This window comes from Rhinopithecus bieti, unplaced genomic scaffold (assembly GCF_001698545.2).
Source record: "Rhinopithecus bieti isolate Rb0 unplaced genomic scaffold, ASM169854v2 scaffold_19652, whole genome shotgun sequence".
NCBI lineage: Eukaryota > Metazoa > Chordata > Mammalia > Primates > Cercopithecidae > Rhinopithecus > Rhinopithecus bieti.
Genome location: NW_016809913.1, coordinates 3,535,879 through 3,543,013, shown reverse-complemented (window position 1 = coordinate 3,543,013; position 7,135 = coordinate 3,535,879).

Sequence of the window (7,135 nt, the reverse complement as noted above, 5' to 3'; positions counted from 1 at the left end):
TTTGAGACAAAATCTTTTTCTATAGCCCAGGCTGGAGTGCAGTGGCACAATTTCGGCTCACTGCAACCTCTGCCTCCCAGGTTCAAGCAACTGTCATGCCTCAGCCTCCCAAGTAGCTGGGATTACAGGTGCCCACCATCATGCCTGGATAATTTTTGTATCTTTAGTAGAGACAGGGTTTCATCATGTTGACCAGGCTGGTCCTGAACTCCTAGCCTCAAGTGATCTGCCTGCCTCAGCCTCCCAAAGTGTTAGGATTACAGGCATAAGCCACTGCACCCGGCCCACACATTTTTTTTTTCTTTTTTTTTTCTTTGACGGAGTGTTGCTCTGTCACCCAGGCTGGAGTGCAATGGTGCGATCTCGGCTCACTGCAATCTCTGCTTCTCAGGTTCAAGTGATTCTCCTGCCACAGCCTCTAGAGTAGCTGGGATTACAGGCACCCACCACCATGCCCAGCTAATTTTTGTATTTTTAGTAGAGATGGGGTTTCACCATGTTGATCAAGTTGATCTTGAACTCCTGACCTCGTGATCGGCCTGCCTCAGCCTCCCAAAGGGCTGGGATTACAGGCATGAACCACTGCACCCAGCTGCCCACACTTTTCTTGTGGGAGTGAAAAATGGTTCAATCTTAAGAGAACCCTTTGGCAGTATGTACTAAAACTGAACATGTTTATGATCTACAACCCAGCAATTCCTTTCCTAGGTATATTTCTAATAGCAGTCTGTGCATATGTTCACCAGAAGTCATGAACAAAAACATTCATAGCATTCTTCATAATAACCGCAAACTGGAAATAACCCATCAAAAATAGATTGGTAAATGGTAATATACTCACATAATGATGTATTACCCTGCAATGAAAGTGAGAAAACTACTGCTCTGCAATAATGTGGATAAATCTCACATTAGACAGTATAATATTGATGGGGGAGAAAAGAGGCAGGTTAATGGCTACAAACAGATAGTTAGGAAAAGGTGTAAGTTCTGTTGTTTGCCAGCAAAGCAGAGTGACTATAGTTAACAACTATCTATTGTCTATTTCTTTCTTTTCTTTGAGACAGGTTCTCGCTCTGTCACCCAGCTGGAGTGCAGTCACAATCACAGCTCACTGCAGCCTCAACTTCCCAGCCTCAACCAATCCTCCCACCTCAGCCTCTTAAGTAGTTGGGACTATAGGCACACACAACCACGTGCAGCTATTTTTTTTTTTTTTTTGGTATATTTTTGTAGAGATGGGTTTTTGCCATGTTGTCCAGGCTGACCTCGAACGCCTGACCTCCTGATCTCATATTAGGGAGTATAATATTGTCCTCTCTTCCAGCTACTTTGGAATACACAATAGAGATCAGTTGTGGTGGCTCACACTTGTAATCCCAGCATTTCGGGAGGCCGAGGCAGGTGGATAACTTGAGCTCAGGAGTTTGAGACCAGCCTGGGCATCACGGTGAAAACCCGTCTCTAAAAAAATGAAAATAAATAAACAAAATGTGGTATAGCCATGTGTTGGAATATTATTCAGCCATAAAAAAGAATGAAATATTGAGGCCATGCGTGGTGGTTCACACCTGTAATCCCAGCACTTTGGGAGGCCAAGGCAGGCGGATCACTTGAGGTCAGGAGTTCAAGACCAGCCTGGACAACACGGTGAAACTCCATCTCTTCTGAAAACACACACACACACAAAAATTAGCTGGGCTTGGTGGCAGGCACCGGTAATCCCAGCTACTCAGGGAGGCTGAGGCGAGATAATTGCTTGAACCCAGGAGGCAGAGGCTGCAGTGAGCTGAGATTGCGCCACCGCACTCCATCCAGCCTGGGCGACAGAGTAAGACTCCATCTCAAAACAAAAAAAAAAGAAGAATGAAGTATTGATACATGCTACAACATGAATGAACTTTGAAAACACTATGCAGAGTGAAAGAAGTCAGACACAAAAGGCCACGTATTACATGATTCCATTTATATGAAATATCCAGAACGGCAGGTCCATAGAGATAAAAAAAAAAAAACATGAGTGGTTGCCAGGGGCTGAGGCCAATGGGGAATGGAGAGTGACTGCTAATGGATATGGGCTTCCCTTTTGAAGTGATGAAAATGTTCTGTGACTAGGGAGTGGTCATGGGTGCTCAATACTGTGAATGTACTAAATGCCGCTGAGTTGTGCATTTTAAAATGGTTAAAATGGTAATGTTTACGTGTATTTTACAATAAAGTAAGAAAACGAATCCATGGTGTAATAAATCAGGATAGTAGTTACCTTAGAGTATAAAGAAGTGTAAGTGATGGAGAGGGGGGCTGGATTTCTGGGGAACTGGTAGTATTTTTTTAAAATCTGGGTGGTCCTTCCATAGGTACATTCATTTTGTAAAGATTCATTGAGCCATAAGAGACAATGAGTAGAGACGATTCTTCCAGGGAGTTTTGCTGCAGAGTGGAGCTGTGAACGTGGGCAGCAGCTAGAGGCAGAGTGGACTCAAGGGAGGGTGGTTTTAAGATGGAAGAAATCATAGTGTTTTTGTGTATGTGAGAGTCATCTAGTAGAGAGGGGCAAATGGGTGATGTGGGAAAGACAGGGGAGAATCGCTTGAGCGGTCCTTGAGCAACGAGAGGGGATGAGGCCTCACGCCTAAGTGAGGAGATCCTCGACTGGCCATCGAGAGGACCAGCAGGAGGCAGAGGCACAGGGCTGCCTGTGGTGGCGGGCAGGTAGAGCAGTGGGCATCTGTGGCAGCTCACTTCTGGTTTGTTACCAAGATTATTACCCCCAATTTACCAATGCATAATCTCAGACTCAGGGAGAAGAGGGCTTTGCTCACCATCACACAACTGAAGCCAGAGGTGGAGCCAAGTTCTCCTTGATTCCAGGTGTACTACACCAGGCTGCCCTAGTGCTTTGAGTTCAGCTCCACCATGGAATATGGCGCTTTCTACTGTTTGCCCTAAAACGACTTCTCAAACTTTCACAAATGCCTCTCTTTGTACAGACTATACACACACACATACACACACACACACCCCATATATATATAAAATGGAAGCCACTGTGGTTTCTGTTGTATGGCTTCTGCATTCCAAGAAAGAGGTAATATATACAGGGTGTGTGTGTGTGTGTATGTATGTATGTATGTATATATAGATAATGGCTGTGCTGCTATATCTGACTACTATATATGGATTCTGGAATTGGTGAGTCTGGTCCGCCTTGTGGATATGCTGTACCATAGAAAAGGATTTAGTTACACTCCCTGCTCAGCCTCCATCTCTTCCAGCTGGAGAATTCTAATTGCGGAGCTTGCCCTCATGGTAAAAGCCCTTCATTACTCCATTGTCTGGTCCTTTTCCAGTCCTGTTACGTCTCTCTTGGAACACAGAAGCCATACAACAGAAATCACAGTGGCTTCCATTTTGAAGAGCCTTTTGCAAGGACAAGGATCTATTTATACATTCAAACTGATGGTCAGCAAAGCTGTGGTTTGCCCAAGGACACATGGAGTGTCCACAATAGAGCCCAACCAAGAAGAATTCTCATCTCCACCATACCTCACTGCCTGCATACAGGGACTCCGGATGGGCACAGTGTATCAGTAGAGCACATTCAACAGCTAGTGATGGGGGCACGGCAGATTGTGTTGAAGTGACTTAAAGCAATAAGGCAGATTTATTGAGTTATAGAACTTGAAGCCCTGAAGCAGGCAGTCTTCTGGATTGGTTGATAGGGGCCCAACAGTGTCATCACAGTCCCAATTTTGTCCTATTTTGCCATCCACAAAGGCCGTAGACGTTTGGATGGCACCCTGATACGGTTTGGCTGTGTCCCCACTCCAATCTCATCTTGAATTGTAGTTCCCATAATCCCCACGTACCATGAAAGGGACCCTGTAGGAGGTGATTTAATCATAGGGGCAGTTACCCTCATGCTGTTCTCATGATAGTGAGTTCTCACAAGATCTGATGGTTTTTTTTTTTTTTTTTTTTTTTGAGGCGGAGTCTGACTCTGTCGCTCAGGCTGCAGCGCAGTGGCCGTTCCTCAGCTCACAGCTCCGCCTCCCGGGTTCACGCCATTCTTCTGCCAGCCCCGAAGTAGCTGGGACTGACAAGGCGCCCCGCCACCTCGCCCGCTAGTTTTTTGTATTTTTTAGTAGAGGACGGGGTTCAACATGTTAGCCAGATGTCTTGATCTCCTGACCTCGTGATCCACCCGTCTCGCCTCCAAATTGCTGGGATTACAGGCTTTGAGCCACCCGTGCCCGGCAACCTGCAATCTGATGGTTTTATAAGGCGCTTTTCCCCCTTTTTGCTCGGCACTTCTCCTTCCTGCAGCCATGTGAAGGAGTGTTTGCTTCCCCTTCCACCATGACCGTAAGTTTCCTGAGGCCTCCCCAGCCCTGCAGTTCAACTAAACCTCTTTCCTTATAAACTACCCAGTCTCCAGCAGTTCTTTTTAGCAGTGTGAAAAGGGACTAATACAACCCCTTCCCAAAATTATGTCTACTTCCTAACCCCTGGAACCTGTGAATGTGACCTGATTTGGAAAAAGCGTTTTTCCAAGTGTAATTAAGAGTCTTGAGATGAAATTGTCCTGGATTACCCAAGTGGGCCCTAAATCCAGTGACAAGTATCCTTATAAGAGATAGAGGAGGCCGGGTGCGGTGGCTCATGCCTGTAATCCCAGCACTTTGGGAGGCCGAGGCAGGTAGATCACAAGGTCAGGAGTTCAAGACTAGCCTGGCCAACATGGCCAACTAGACGGCCAACCCCGTCTCTACTAAAAATACAAAAATTACCCAGGCATGGTGGTGGGCACCTGTAATCCCAGCTACTCGGGAGGCTGAGGCAGGAGAATTGCTTGAATCTGGGAGGTGGAGGTTGCACTGAACCAAGATCACATCACTGCACTCCAGCCTGGGTGACAGAGCAAGACCCAGTCTCAAAAAAAAAAAAGAGAGAGAGAGAGAGGAGAAGACAGAGGGGAAAGCCACATAAATATGAAGCAGTGATTGGAAGTAGCCATAAGCCAAGGAGGGCCAGCAGCCATCAGGAGCTGGAAGAGGCAATAAACAGACTCCCCTAGAACCTCTGGAGGGAGCACAGCCCTGCCAATACCCTGATTTCAGATTTTTGCCCTCCAGAACTATGGGAGAATACATTTCTGTTGTCTTAAGCAGCCAAATTTGTGCTAATTTGTTATGGCAGGCCTAGGAAATGAATACGGAGGACAAGGACTGCAATTATGAGAATTAGCTGAGTCCTGAGCCCTATGCCCTGCCCTTATGTGCAGGGGTAGGATTAGCTTTCCCAAAGCTCATGGGCTGCATGGAAAATGTATGGTCACCCAGAGAAGGGGAATGAATATGGGGGAGGCAAGCAGAGTGTCCACTCCAGGCACCCTGTGCAAGAAAAGTGCCATTCCCTGAGCATCTGCCCTGGGAGAGAGGAGAGCATAGGAAAAACAGGAACCTAGGGGCCAGACCTGGACAAGGTCAAAGCTCAGGACTACACTATCCTGGAGGTGGGGGCAAGTCTTCCAAACCCTGAGAATGCAGTGGTACATCTGGAACATGGAGCACCATCCTCTTGAAAGAGTGGATGTGAAAGTGCATATGAGTCTGGGCACGGTGGCTCACGCCTATAATCCCAGCACTTTGGGAGGCTGAGGCAGGCGGATCACAAGGTCAGTAGTATGAGACCAGCCTCCAGCCTGGCCAATATGGTGAAACCCCATCTCTACTAAAAATACAAAAATTAGCCTGGTGTGGTGGTGCGCGCTTATAATCCCAGCCACTGGGGAGGCTGAGGCAAAAGAATCCCTTGACCTGGGAGGCGGAGCTTGCAGTGAGCCAAAATCGCGCCACTGCACTCCAGCCTGGGCAACAGAGCAAGACTTCACCCGAAAAGAGAAGAGAAGAGAAGAGAAGAGAAGAGAAGAGAAGAGAAGAGAAGAGAAGAGAAGAGAAGAGAAGAGAAGAGAAGAGAAGAAAAAAAGAAAGCAAGTGCATATGAATTATAAAGATCATTCACACTTAAGAGGTTATTCCGGCCGGGCGCGGTGGCTCAAGCCTGTAATCCCAGCACTTTGGGAGGCCGAGACGGGCGGATCACGAGGTCAGGAGATCGAGACCATCCTGGCTAACACGGTGAAACCCCGTCTCTACTAAAAAAATACAAAAAACTAGCCGGGCATGGTGGCGGGCGCCTGTAGTCCCAGCTACTAGGGAGGCTGAGGCAGGAGAATGGTGTAAACTCGGGAGGCGGAGCTTGCAGTGAGCTGAGATCCGGCCACTGCACTCCAGCCTGGGCGACAGAGCGAGACTCCGTCTCAAAAAAAAAAAAAAAGAGGTTATTCCATCTACCTGGTTACTCAACCCAGGACCTCAAGGTCACCCCAGACTCTTCTCTCTCCCTCGCCCTCCCCTCACAGGCAATCTATCCCCACTCCTGTCAGCTCTACCTTCTATAAATAGTTCCAATCTGTACACCTCCTTCCATCTCCATAGCCATTACCCTAGTTTAGTTCACCATCCTCTCTTGCTAGTCTATAGCCCCCAGCCTGGCCTCCCTGCCTTCAGTCTTAGCCTTTTCCTGCCACTTCCTACCAGAAACGAGAAGAATCTTCCAAAAATGAAAATCTGCCCATGTCACATGCCTGTTAAAAACCTTTCAAGCCCCTCAGCATGACTTTCAAGGCCCTGTGATTACCAGATTTCATCCCTCACCACCTCCCTTGCCAGTTCCCCCGAACACTTCAACTCCTCTCACACCTGGGATCTTTGCACACACAGCTCTCTCTGCCTAGATGATACCCCCACCACTACTTGCCCAGCAAGTCCTCAAGAATTCAGCTGAGTCTGGTGCAGTGGCTCAAGCCTATAATCCCAGCACTTTGGGAGGCCACGGCAGGCGGATCTCTTGAGGTCAGGAGTTCGAGACCAGCCAGGCCAACATGGTGAAACCCCATCTCTACTAAAAATACAAAAATTAGCTGGGCATGGTGGCAGGTGCCTGTAATCCCAGCTACTCAGGAGGCTGAGGCAGGAGAATCACTTGAACCAGGGAGGCAGAGGTTGCAGTGAGTCAAGATCATGCCACTGCACTCCAGCCCGGGCAACAGAGAAAGACTCTGTCTCAAAAA